This window comes from Paralichthys olivaceus, chromosome 13 (assembly GCF_024713975.1).
Source record: "Paralichthys olivaceus isolate ysfri-2021 chromosome 13, ASM2471397v2, whole genome shotgun sequence".
Lineage (NCBI taxonomy): Eukaryota > Metazoa > Chordata > Actinopteri > Pleuronectiformes > Paralichthyidae > Paralichthys > Paralichthys olivaceus.
This window is the reverse complement of record NC_091105.1, coordinates 14,719,260-14,734,138: the sequence shown is the minus strand read 5'-3', so window position 1 is coordinate 14,734,138 and position 14,879 is coordinate 14,719,260. Positions and strand designations below refer to the sequence as shown.

At 40.1% G+C, this 14,879-nt stretch overlaps 1 protein-coding gene across 1 annotated transcript in view; it reads right to left on the bottom strand.

Annotated features, from left to right (window-relative positions):
* cdkal1 (CDK5 regulatory subunit associated protein 1-like 1) overlaps positions 1-14,879 on the bottom strand; it is a 214,029-nt gene that overhangs the window by 126,377 nt on the left and 72,773 nt on the right. The window lies entirely within an intron of this gene.

Genomic DNA, 14,879 nt, shown 5'->3' with positions numbered 1-14,879 from the left:
TATCATAAATGACACAATTGCCTAAAGGATTATACAATCAGTATGACATTCATCCATGATGAGTGTTGCTGCGGTAACAAAGAGTAGAAACAGAAATCAGATTGTTGTTCTTCGCTCTATGAGGAGTAGCGACACTACAGATCAACCATATTGACAACATTTGTACAGGGCTCCAGAGAGCGACCAACATGCAGACAAGATCTGTGAAGTGCAACTGAAAATGTTTTCTGTCAGTGAGACGGAGTCTACACTCACACTCACTCACACACAGACAAACAGGCAGTGAAGCACAGATGAGAGTTCGTCAAACTGTGGCACAAAAAGTTTGAATACAGGGTTTCCACAATGGACCGCCAATGGCTTGTGGTCATGCTGCACCTCTTCACATCATTTCAATGAAATCTGTGCAGTAGTTTGGGAAATCCCTGACGAATAAATAAACGTCAATGAAAATATCATCTCCTGAGGGTGATTTGTAAAATAAAGAGAAACTGCAATACTGCAATATGACAGAAGTCCAATGTTGTCTACTGAGCAGATCCATTACTGAAGTCCTAACAAAGCAGCAATACCAATCCATGTAATCTATGAAAAAGGACTTATTTAAACAGGTCCTGTTTGGGTTTGAAAAAACCTATAGGGTTCCAGTCCCTCTTCCCCCCCCCCATTTACCGGACCAGGCAACATCTCCATGAAGTACGCACTGAAACACCTCCAATATCTTTATAATCATTCTGAAACACATCTGAAACGCCAGGAGCATTTTTTAATGTCACCATGGAAAAAAATCAATCCATCTCTCGCTCTCAGGGTATTGCTTTATCCTAGTTGAGGGCACTAAAGATGGCAGCTAGGTCACAGGACCTCGCTGTGGAGAAAACACAGACAGATGGGGCCCTGCATGCGCGCACACAAACACACACACTTACACCACCAGGGGGTCCATCCATCTTAATGTGATCAGGCCCAGCTGAGTGGATCACACCAACATTAATCTCAAGAGACAGTCAGTGGCCAGTTGGGTGTGCGTGTGTGTGTGTGTGTGTGTGTGTGTGTGTGTGTCTGCTGCTGCTGAACATTCATCCAGTATCACAACAACGCATTAGCAGTTTCGACCTCTCCATCAGCCTAAACAGACTGCGACAAGTAGTCAGCACCCTTAGACTAACACTGACTGAAGGAAAGGAGCAGTGTCACTCTCTCTGACACACACACATCTGCTGGAGGAGAGGGAAGAAAAGAAGGGAACAGAGGAGAGAAGAGAAGTTTTATCTTGATTTCATCCAGCAGCATGTAAAGAGTAGTTTAAACTAATGCAGCTCTTAATGACAAAACTTCAGTGATGTGACTGAAAAGGAGAAAAACAAATACTTCAAGAATAAAAAACCAAATGTTTCTCCACCTTATCAAGCCTTCTTTCTTTCTGTCCTCCCTCCCTCATGTTTCTTCCTAGTTAATTAAACCACAGAGGTAGCTGTTGTACCTGACAACAGTGTACTTCATCAATGTGTTACAATGAGACAGGCTAGCTCCCCAATGTGTGTGTGTGTGTGTGTGTGTGTGTGTGTGTGTGTGTGCGTGTGTAAGGAAGTGAGGGAGACTATTGTGTGGTTGCAGCCTTGAAAAGGTAACAAAGAAAGGAAAGCCCAGAGGTTTTTCTGTACATTTGTAAACCTCTCTCGACGCACACGCACACATCACACACGCAGTATGATTCCCTTCGGAGAAGCTCCCATGTGCAGCTTGGGAGGGAGTTGAGCAGGAAAATGGTTTTCCCACTGATAAGCATTTAGGGTCTTCACATTAATTAGAAAATTGCTATGTGCATAAACAAATTGGGCCATGTGTGCATTAATGTGAGAGCGTGTGTGTGTGTGCATGGAGGTATGTATTCTGTCAGCTTGAAGATGCAATTATGAAAACAAAGCTTTAAACTGTTCAGGGAAGTCTGAGCGCTGTGTAAATTGTGAAGCCAGATTATTCATTGCACTCATTGTTGAGAGTGGGAGCCGGGTGGAGTATATGAGCAAAACAAAATCATAAAACTGCGATCATATGAGCGAACAATGTGCCAAGCCTGTAAGTTTACTATTAGCATCATCTCAAAGTCAAAGTTGGTGGCTGCAAAATAATGTGGAGTCAAGGAACAAAGAATAATGACACAAAGGAGCAGAGACCTATTAGGAGCAGAGAATAGAGGATGATTAGTTATTCAGAGAGAGGTTGGCAGCTAAATCCAGTTTAGTCTTAATATCACTGTCACAAGAGAGAAGCTGGTTGTATTCAAGTTGCAGGGGAACTTTGAATGCACACAAATTATCTTGTGGGACTTGGATAAAGACAATATTTCTTACATCTTACGTCGGGGGTTCTAATGTTTAACTGTAATCGGGATTTGGGATAAAACAAGTTTCAGTGCTTACAGCTTGTGGAGCTTCATTTTCCTGCATGGCACATAAATGAAAAGCAAATAAATGTGATGTTTTTAAGTAGAAACTGAGCTGCAGCAGTAAATAAAGGGAGTGAAAATACAGCTGTGAGAAAACTGCAGAGACCGTTTTCCCTTGTTTGTGGAAGTAATTAGATGATGCTGTGGTGAGTATGTGATGGGGGATGTCTCTGTGTACTAAAATCAATGCAAGTATGTCAGTACGTCATGTTTGTATTTGATTGATACCTCAAAATGGGCATTTGAAAGACAGAATCTGACAATTTATGCTTAAACCCACACATTGTGTTTTATTACAAACAACAACGTAAGATGATGTTTTAAAGGCTTACAGGAGTTTAAAATTGAACTCACTGTTCACACTGTTTACACAGAAAAAGACTTGTTTTGAGCTTATTTTCAATAAGTTCTCACACCATTATTTCACATAGTATTGTTTTTGCATTTTTGTGTGTTGGATAAGTGTGTGGGTGTGCTTGTGAGTGTGTTTCGCCTTTCATCTGTGACTAGACCAGTGTGTGTCTGTGTGTGTGTGTGTCCCAATGCAGCTGGGGCCCATTTCTCTCAGTGTTCAATTCAGCCTTTGTGTCTGACCTCTTGAATTTTGTTATTTAGTCTCGTGTTCCCACTGCTGCACATTGAAACAGCTCTGTGTGTGTGTGTGTGTGTGTGTGTGTCACATGCTGACCTTAGACTTCAGTAACTACTACAGCAGCCTTGCTTGTTGTTTTGACTGGAGAGAGACGACACGTGCTTGTGTGTGAAACTACAGCCTCGAGGAGCCATGACTGTTTTCCCCACTTCTTGTTTTGTCTGTGGAAAAACCTAAAGACAGTGTTTGTACTAGATCAGTCCGTCCATTGTTACTGGACATGAATGGTATGATGTTTACTTATAATTGAACCACCAGTCTACTGATGAAGTGGTAGAGGAGCTGATCTGAAGTTTCACTCGTTGCTGCTCCAACAGCTGATTCTCTCTGTTACCTGTCTGCCTTAGTAACCACTTTCATGTGTAACTGAGTGAGTCATGAAATAACCAGCTGACTTTACTGAGACCCTAATAGATTACTTTCCAGACCTGATCACAACTTAATAAACCACTGAAGAATTCCCTGGATGGGTGGTCGTATGGCTGACTGACTATTTTACTGAGTCACTGGTCAATAAGTGTGTGACTAACTAAACATGGACGTGTATCAGAGAAGTTAAGTGAAGGCTTCATAAGAAAGTCTACAATTTGTGCAGTGATGTATTATTTCATGTTTCACAGATCTGTATTACCAGGATCAGACTACACCATATCAGCTGGATAATAACACGACCCAGATCACAGCAAGCAGTTGTTTTGTATCGTGTAATTGTCATAATGAACAAGCATGGCAGCTTCAAAGACACCTGAACAATGTCCTGACATCATCCTTTCACGATGGGTGTTTTTCACCTCTGTGACATTTACCGATAGGAACACAGCTGAGAGCATTATTCCGCAATACATGAAGCCCCATGATGATGTGATTGGTGAAACGAGATCAAACTGTGAAAAACAATAAAGGTTTTTAGGCTTTTCCAAGAAAATCGTACACAATGCATCCAACACCCTGCGAGTTCACGTTCTTCTCAATCGCAAGCACTTCCTTTCCAAAGACACATCGTGAAAGAACAGAGATTGAGTCAAGTCCCTCAGCTTAGTATCATTGACTCTGTAACTGCCAATCTGACACAGTAACCATCTGAACAGGCAACATCTTGGAGTCTGACACCTGCATTAAATAAAAAATGTTGTGTTTTACAGTTCTGGTAACTCTGATGCACAGAGTGAGATTTATTTGTCCATCACAAGTCGTGTTCTCTCGTTTCATTGGTTTTAAAGTGGGGTCAACCTCAAAATCTAAAGGGAAAATTGAGCAAACATTCAGTGTTTTCTTTCACACGAGAGAAAACTATAGTCTGCAGCTGATGATGATGTTGCCCTATTGACAGTGAAGATGGCTGCAGTACAGGTCCTGCAAAGCATCACCTCGGGACATAAGAATCTGCTGAGATGTCTTTAGGTAATTACACAGTATACCATTAGTTAAGATTATGTTACCAATGAGTCACAGAAAGAAGGCCTAATGTCTGGGTTAATGTTTGTGTCTGACAACTGTGGACCATTTAACTCTTAGAAAGAAAACATGTAGGAAACTGGTTTGTGTAAATAGTCTGTTAGATGATCAGTGTGTGTGTGTCAGTGTGTGTGTGTGTGTCTATGACACTGGGGCTAATTCAGTTACTCAGGGGTTCTGTAGTGTAATGCCTTGTAATGACACACAATCTCATTTTGTCCAAGGGAACACATCAATCTTTAGGATTTACTGTGGGGAGCAGAGACTCTCCTGGTGTGTGAGTGCAGGGAGAACAGTTGATGCAGTGCATGTGTGTGCATGTGTGTGTCTCTAGGGCATGTATTTGTGTGTTTGTGTGTTAAGCAGTGGGAAAGAGGGAAATGGAATAATATGTTCAGACCAGTGGAGCTGAAAACTACCCATACACTGGTTTGATAAACAGCAGGAAAGGCCACCGTGGTTAAGGTGTGTGTGTATGTGTGTGTGTGTCACTTGAAGAGTGTCTGCATATGATCATGTGCTATGAACAAAACAAAAAACGGTGTGTTTGTATGTGTGTTAAAAGTCAAATAAAAGATGCTGTGTGTACATTGTGCATCCATGCATTCCTACAATAATCCACAATATGTACGTGATCAGAAACCCTGGTGTTAACACCCTTCACTCTCCTGTAACTCTACTTCTCTGAAGCACATCAGCACATTTCCTCCCTGTTTGTGTAGCTGCTTCCTTCACATGATGAAATTTCACTTCTCCTCAGGGAGGAAAAACAACACAAAAGGAAAAAAGGGTGAGATCATTGACCAGCGATCAACAAAATAGAAATACAGTCAAGCAGAGCAGTTTAAGTGGCATTTGCTTTTTAAAATGATATGGACGAATTATCTATAGTGATACCCCACTGGTAGAAATTAGAGGTGGTGTGCATATAGCTGTTTCAATTGTTAGTGTGTTTGTAAGAAAAAGAGGAAAAATAAGAGACTTCTCCTGTGCCTCTCTGTGGCATCTCATATAAACTGGCTCCTTTTCTTTTAGGCCTTATTCCCTTTCACACTGCAATTGCCAGAGAAGACCACATACCTGATTCAATTTGCTTTTAACCCAGTTAATGACTTCCCACTCCCCCACCCTTTCCTCTTTATACCACATTCCCCTTTTCTCTCACGCTGACACTTTAATCGGCAAAAAAAGAGTCTTCTATCCTTAAAGTGACTCTACTCTTCTTTAAGTGATGGTCTTTCATACAAAGTGTGTCACCAATGAGCTCGGCTGTGTCTTTTTTTACCCCGCCATATCGAGGCCTCTGTATCACATAGAGTTCAGCTGATCTCCAAAAAGAAAGTATTGCACAGGGGGGTGAGAAAAGAATCCAAGAGTGGATTGGTTTGAAAAAGTGCCTCAGATATGAGACACGAGCATCAAAGAGTAGTTATAAACTGCAGCACTAACAGGGTGTGGTGTTGTAAAGAGATTTCTATTGTCTGTTCAAGACGATCTGATGTTTGCATCACATGTTAGAGGAGACAAACAAAGAAGGTTTTGATTTTCCTTAAGTAAACAGAAGCTTATCAGAAAGATACAGATAAAACATGGAGATAGAGCGAGCGAGAGAGAGCAAGTGTGTGTGTGTGTGTGTGTGTGTGTGTGTGTGTGTGTGTTGTAAGCTGCTGCTCTTTGTTCTTCTGTGCAATGCTTTGTCAGTGTTTCCCATTAATTAACTAGACTGTTTCATAATGAAACAAGATATTTATTTACACTGATAATAACATACAGATCTCTAACTCTGTGGTTTGCATGAGAGCAAAGCTATAGAGCTGTGTGCGGCACTCTCTCACTCTTTTGCTTTTTGCCTCTCTCTGTTTGGCAGCAACAGGAGAAATCCAGAACATCCAAGAAGGCGTGTTTTTCTCCTATCCTCAGCAGGAAGTCACAACGTGTCACGACGGCCGTAGTTTCCACTTTACCTCTGCGATGTAAAGTTCTCAGCAGGCAGACCGACCTCAACCTGACACCTGCCCTCTCTGTGTAGCTGTCAATCAGCTTGATCGTACATGAGAACCCACTGTGTGAATGTTCACAGTACATTCAGTAGAATAAACCCTTCACCCACCCTAACACACACTCATAAACACTCATGGCAACACAACAGATTGAATCTAATTTTGTCAACTAGCCTATGTGCACCTAAATGCTGTTTTCACCCTAAAACGTATAGGATGGACACAGCCTTAATAGTCGACAACTTCCGATGTTTCCCTCTATCTAGAAGTAAACAGATATGCACATTAACACTGCAACACAAACAATACCGAGAGTGAAAAACAAGAGTAACGAAAGTGGCAGAACATAGAATTCACTTTAAAACTCTGTCCCCGACCCCTCTCCAATCATTTGGGACCATTATTGTTGCATGCTAAAAAGGAACCAGTTCACTACTCACTCACTTCAAGTAAAATCTTTTTCTGTCTCCATTTATAATGTTAGAGAGAGTGAACATTCATTCGGGCTTTTGTATACTAACGGAAGACACATCTGGTCACAAAAGCTGCTTTCAGACATGTACTGAACTCCAGAGAGTTTCTCTGCAGGGACTGAATGTTCGAACGCAAATGTCTGAGTGAAAGACCTGTGTTTCTGTGGACTTAATACAAAAGGGGGCGGGTGGAGAAAGTCTGCAGAAACTCCAGAGCCGAGGTTAGAGGGATCCTCTGCTGGAATCACAGGAGTATGCAAGGGTGTTGAAGATGTTTCAACACATCTGCGACAGACACAAACATTTTAAAAACAAAAATAAAGCAAATATATCAGGATGAAGATGCATAGCCATTTATGTAGAAGACATCAGACGAGCATTATAGCCGGCGACGGTGTCGATGTAATGTAAACAAAACCATGTGATCTATGCAGCAGAATTAATATGTTACGTCCTGTCTCTGCGACACCCTTCACCTGAATCCTCCAGATGCTTATCCTCCAGATGTTGCTGTTGTTACTGCAAGTGTTCATGAGTGAAAATAAAGTCAAGACCCAATTCTCTGGAGTTCCTTCGGAGGACATGTCTGGAAACAGCTAGACAGGAGTAGTAAAATACCAGAAGTACTGTTTTCATGGTAAATACATTTACCTCTGACATGCAGCACATTGCTGCTGCAGTTGTGCCTTCACAGTCAACTTCTCACCCTGCTTGTTCTGAGGCTTATTGTTTTTCTGTGCATCTACACGTCTGTGACCCCAGATTTAACTTCTCCCTCAGCCGGCCACCGCCGTGAACGCTACACCTTGGGCACAATGGTTAACACAAATCCATGTAAAGGTCAGGAGCAACGTTGATAAGAGCTATTATTCCACCGTGTCAGCCTGGAGAGTGGAGAGAGAAGTTGTGGCAGCCAGACGCAAATCACAGGAAACAGGCAGCGAACACACTAAGACTCAGTAAGCTAACATAAACATATTCACAGCACACACTAACACGCAAGCACACAGGCACTTTGCACCGTGTACTCTGACGGCTGTGTTTGCACAGTGTGTTTGTATTTTGTTACAGTGATTAATTGTGATCGTACAAATCAAGGATTTGGCAGAGATAATGTTGTGTGAGGGATGAGCCAGTAGCCTCTTTGAACCCCAGAAAAGAAACAGAGTAGAAAACAATACAGGAAAAACAGATGAGAGATTAATACTTTCTAGCTTGACTAAAGCATCCAAAATATTAATGTTCAAAAGGTATTAAATATCTTTTCAAAACCCCAGCAATGGCAATATGGAATATTCAACACGGCTTTATGGCGAGATTAAATTAGCTTTCTGTTGGGTAGATAAAGATGTTACTATTGAAAGAAAATAGCGGGACCTGAATAGAGAGAGCAGAACAAAGTGAAGAGGATAAAATAGCGTATGAGCTCCAAGGTTATCTTTTCTACTCCCTGCAGGGGTGAGGCCTGTGACAAAGAGAATAGGATGCTTCTACTCATCCATAAGAAAAATCCAGCTTTTATTGTATTAAGTCTTTGGTTCTATTAAAGAGAGTAAGCATAAACGCACACACATTTTATGGAGAATAATGTGCAGGTTGTGACTGAGTCATACTATGTGTAAGAAAATGAAATGAAACCAAAACTATACATATTTAGGAATGACTGCCTTATGACTTAACTTTCATTACAACATAAACTAGGCCTCAATAGCTGCTTTCAGACATGCACAAAATGACAGACATTTTCCTGAAATTTATCCAGAGGGGCTGTATGTTGGAAAAACACAAATTTCAGTTACTCCGGATTCTGCCAGTGAAACATCAAGGCACCTGCCTTCATGTATTTGAGGGAGTGCGCTCACACTACAAGAAACCTGTTTCCACTTTCTATTCCCTGTTTCATTGTCTCTACCTGCAGGATACAAACTGTGAAGTTGGTTATTGGGTTCAGGTTAGAGCAGAGGATCACTAACACCTGACTTAATGACATTGCAATAACAATGACAGAGATTGTGACTGCCAAAAATGTGACAAAATAAGAGAACGTGGAAGAGACCGATAATGGAATGAAATGAACTGTAACAGTGGAACAAAGGGCTTTTTTTTAATGCCAGGAGTCTAATGGCAAAGGTTCACACAATCAGACACAGCAACAAATACACACACGAGTTTAATGACCCATTCTGACTGAGTGGCAGTAAATTCCTTGTTTATGATGCTGAAGCATCACGATTCAACTTGCTCACAAAAGGGCTTTTATTGTTGCAGAAAAGACACACACACACACACACACACACACACACACACACACACACACACGGATATACACAAAGCAAGAAGGGACCATTAGTGTAGCCTGGGGCACAACAGTCACATACGCACCAGCTTCTCTTCTACCATCAAGTGCGCTAAAACTGGGACACAAAACAGAGCATTAGGAAGACATGAAGTCTTTTTCCAGTTTAGGGCTGAATGAAAAATGAACTCTACCCTCAGGCTTATCTGTTTGCATAAAGAAGTTATGGAAGCAGCAACATAAGAGACAATCCAAACCTAAACATTGGCGACTGCATCATGAGACCAGCCCACCATCAGCTGCTGGAGTCAACATCAGAAGAAAGAATACAGACAGATTCAAACCATGTCTGATTCTGCCCTGTGTTGAAAAAAGCAATACTTTAAGTATTTCATGTATTTCTCTTTCATTCATCACCAACTATACACAACCTGTGAAAAAGCTTTTGTTGTACAGTTGCAAATCCAAACTTTCACAAGGTTTAGAGGAACATTTATCAAAGGCTGTTTAATACTCTACGCATTTCAAGTATTTCTCTCTTAAAGGCTTCTTATCAGCTGCTATACAAGCGTCTCTCGCAGACGGCTCAATATGCACATACAAAATCTGTGAAAGAGCTTTGTGCTGTATTGTTGCAAATACAAACTTTAATATGACAGAGGTTATGATAGAGGTTTACCTTTTTTCAAAAGCTTTTTCAAAGTCGATATCTTCCTTGAAAAGAAAAGAAAAAAACCTTGGCTGTTTGATTATGGTCACTTCTGTGTCAGATCTTCGCATTTTAACTTTCAAGGTCACCAAAAAGATGAAGAGATTATGTTGTTTGGACGTCTATTCAGTGTGGTGAAATGTAATGTTTGATATTATTTATATTATTCAGATATTTAAAAATGTGATAAATTTAACTTTATCTGAGATAAATAATATATTTGTGACTATATTTCAAATAATTACATTTTATTGGATTGGACTCAAACACTATTTTGAAATTATACATACAGGCTACATTTTAAAATTTGCAACATCATTCACATCTCAAACACTCACTGCATCTACTAGCATTTAACTGAATCAAACTTTAAGCACAGAGGAAAACAAAATACAAGAATATCTGCAACAACTTTGCCGCAGCACCCTGCTTTTGGACGGAGACTTTAAAGACCAAATTAAGAGCGCGGCTCATTAATGTGTCAAGCAAAGATGACTCAAAATGTGCTAATGGCCCAGGAGGAACCTGTCATTGTTCCTCTAATACAAAGCCACAGGGCATTTGAAGACTGGCTGGACTGAGCTGAATTTATTTTCTGATGGTGATAAAATTAACTTGGTGGTGGTGGGGGGTGGCTTTAATAGGTGCAAATGAAATTAATATGCAACTTAATGAAACTAATATTGTGAATCAATTTGAACGTGAAATTAAGTTTCTATAGGTAATCCCAAGTGAAACACTGTTCCAGGCTGTTTTGTGGATTTGCACTAATAAAGAGAAGGAAATGTTAGAGTAGATTTATATGTTGGACTGTATGCAGAGTAATTGGAAATGAGGCAGGGGGTTTAATTTAACAGTGACTGTGAACCTAATTGATGACTTTGGTTTACAAAGTCAAAGAGTCAACTGTGACTTCTCTTCCATTTCATATAAAAATGCACTTTCTCTGGTGGACCTGAGATTTCTGCTGATAATTCTACCAAGACGAAGATCATCCTGATCACACCATCATCCACATATGTGCCTTAACATGCCCCACTGAGTGCATGACCTCCGACCCCATCCATTTACACCGGCTATTGTGCTCAGTGTGCTGTGATAAAAGAGTGGTAAACATCTGTTTGTTCCCCCTCAGCATCTGGCAACTAGAAAGACACTCAGTGGAGCGAACCCCTCCATCAAGGTCCGACAGTCCCCTTATGAAAACATATTTAAATCCACTTGATCTGGATTATTTGCACTCATAAATATCAGTCTCCTAAACATGTCAGATTTTTTAATAATTTGATCAGTGACTGATTCTCTGAGAAATCAAAAATCGAAAATGTGGTTAAAACACGTCCTAGTTCGCAATGTTAAAGTAAAAGACAATTCTGATCCTGATTCTGATTCCTCACTAACACTAATCCGTCCAGTAGTTTTTGTGTAATCCTGCTAACAAACAGACAGACAAAAAAACAGAATAAAGTATAACCTCTTTGGCAGAGGTAATGACAAAAAGAGATGTTCTCTAAAAGTACTATTACTCTATATGCGGTACTAAATCTGTTGTTGACTTCAGGGCCCAAATCAAAGCATTTGTATGATTTAATCTCATTTTTAATATGGATCTACTGCACTGGAAGTTACTGACTTGATAAAAATGAAAAAGCATTACTTATGCGCCTTACCATATAATCCCGTATTATATGCTAGGTGGGGGGGGGGGGGGGTCTATTAACTGCCTATAAATGTATATTAATATTTCTATGCCCTCTTTTTTATTTAGATTAAAGACATTTCAGGGCCCTGCTGCTCCCCTGTGGAAGCCCTCCATCCTGCAGCATGACGTCAACCTGACATTTGGCATGAAAACACAGGGAAAGGGGAGAGAGAGGAAGCTTAAATGAATGCATCCCACATGTTCACACAAAATCTGAGACGTTAAAAGGCCACACACAGACACACTACAAATTAATAGTTTCAAATGTTCTCATCTGACGCAGAGGCAGTGTGAAGAACAACTGCAACTGATGTTGTGCCTGTGTGTGTGTGTGTGTGTGTGTGTGTGTGTGTGTGTGTGTGTGTGTGTGTGTGTGTCAGACAAAGATCTCTCTGTTTTCATCAGCTGACAAATGTCACGAATGATGTCACTACTACCTCAGAGGAATATTTAAAACAGATCGTCTCAAATATGAGAGCATAAAGGGCACATTCTGTTTGCCGTGGCGCGCTCACACATGCATACATGCACACACACATGTTCTAAGAGGACCATGTCAAATCAGTGACACTAATGACAGACCAACTCACACAAAAGCACACTGTAAGCCTGGATTTTCAGCGACACAAGTGTTATTTTGGAGAGATTTGTCAACAGCCGATTCACCCCATCAACATGGTGTATCGGTGTAATCCCGTCGGCCTTTCTAAAAGAGTTTCATTTAAAAGAGTGAAGGCGGATTTATTTGTAGCCAGACTGACCCTATTGAAAAACAACATCAAATTCATCTGGATCAGATACAGACCCCCTGCTGGAGGAGGGACTGACATCTGCACATGCATACCACAACAGAAAAAGACACAAAAAAATTGGGCTTAACAAAGGCAAAGAGAAATAAAAGGGTCAGTGAGTCAGGCAGGTCCACAATCACAAAAAAGCAAGACATATTCACATCACCCTTGTGATTTGATAGTGACCAAGTCAGAGTCAAAGAAGCACTGAAAGAGACCGAGATCCATTTATCAAAAAATTATATCAAAGACACACAGAGGCTGTGAAAGGAACAGAGTGTGTGTGCCTCCATTGTAGCTATTCCTAACAACAAAAAAGCAGGACTAAACCAATCACATGACACTGGTGGCCAATTTTCCGAAATGGTTCATAAGGAAGTGGTGAATCAGGCTTTCAAAATAAGTGTTGAAACAGTAAACTGTGGCAGTTTTACTAAAATGTCTTTTTCTATTTTAGATAAAAACCTCTACTTTTGCCTTTTTAAACAAGTTAAATTTGGTTTTCACCAGAAGCAGTTGGATTAACAGGTTTTCTAGTATTAAATGAAAGTCTAACCTAAGACGCCTTAGCCACAAATAAAGACCAATGAGCTCTACAGATTTAAGAAGTTGACTCTTTGGGATGTGTGAGATTGGAGTAATAACTTGTTAAACATGGAAGAACAAAAAAATCAAAGGTAAGAGCTAGATTTATGAGATAAGACCGAGCATAATGGCTGTATTTGAAATGTAATGTGTTTCAAGGCAAAGGTAAATGGATGATATTTATTGAAACAATATGAAATGTGGCAATGTCATCAACACAGAAACGCAATGCATCCTACCACACCCGACATAATCATAAAAGCACCTATGGTAGTAGTGCTGTAATAAATAACAGGTCAGGACCTGAAAACAGGTCACAACCTAGTTGTCAGTGGGTCACTTTGTTACAGGGACCAGAATGTTGCTGCAATTAGCCCAAGAGGTTCAAGGACACTAATGGAAATTCCAAATGTACACGAAACAGGCTTGAACAAAGAGATGTATTGTTTATCATGTAATGTATGCAACTTCTCAAAGATGATTAGAAAAAGCTTAAGCTTGTTTTCTTGAAGAGGAAATGACGACAAAAGTGAATGGTTATTTATATAATGAAAGCTCTGGTCTTACAGGACATTAGTGCTGTGTCCACAAGTTGTTTACTTCCTTGCTTTGTGTGTCGAGCCATTAGTGTATAAACCTTGAAGACATGCAGGGGGATGATTGATGGATTATCATCAGTCGAGGCCCAGCACAGTGGAATTAGTCTGTCGTAACCCTTTTTAACTAGCCCGCTGAGAAAACAGCACATGGGTTAGTATAGACGCGCAGATCTGTAAACAACACGAAAATAGCCCATAAAAGTGTGTGTGCTTGTGTGCTTGTGTGTGTGTGTCTGTGTTTTTCTATCCACAGCTATCTATCTACACTATAAATCTGGGTTATTGCTGTTTATGGTAAAATAAAACTAAACCATATACAACACTAATCTTAGTGAGTATTCTTGTACAAACTCACTAACAGCAACATAATGGAAGATTACAGCTAAGATGGGAAAAAGAACTATCTCAATCTGTAACTGTAGCCAGGTTTTACACAAACGCAATGTTGTACCTTTATTCCGCCTTGCAGTTCTAAATAGAGTAAGAATTGAAGAGTGGATTATTGTTACACCTTTATGCTAGCAGCAGAGGTAGTCACAGAGCCAAATTGATGTCTGAGTAAAATGGATATCCACTGAGATAGACACATAGAAAAAAGAATAAAGTTAAAGGTTCAGTGTGTAGAATTTAGTGATATCTAGTGTTGAAGTTGCATGTTGCAGCTGAACACCCCTCACCTCACCCTCTCCTTTCAAACATGAAAAAGAAACTGTGGTAGCTTCAGTTGTCATAAAAACTCAAAAGGTGTTTAGTTTGTCCAGTCTGGACTAATGTAAAAAACATGGTGGCCTCAGTAGAGAGGGTCCCCTCGATGTAAATATAAAGTATTTAAATATAAAGGGTCTTTTCTGGGGTAAAGAAAACTACAATTCATACAATTTAGATGAAACGAACTAGTGAAAAAATCACGAGGATTATTCAACATTAAATTTCTGTTTCACCTGAATCTTACACACTGGACCTTTATGATGTGAATGGTCTATATTTCACATTCAGAAATATGTGTATTTTCTTAATTCAAGTTCCGTATTTTCTTTGCATTTTTGTTTTCTTTTATTTATAATACATTTTATGGTCAAGCCTGAGGTACATTTCTTAAGGGCTTGATAATGACATCTTAGGAATCATTGCTGCATTTTTCCCTCTTAGATATATGCATTGGCAGATA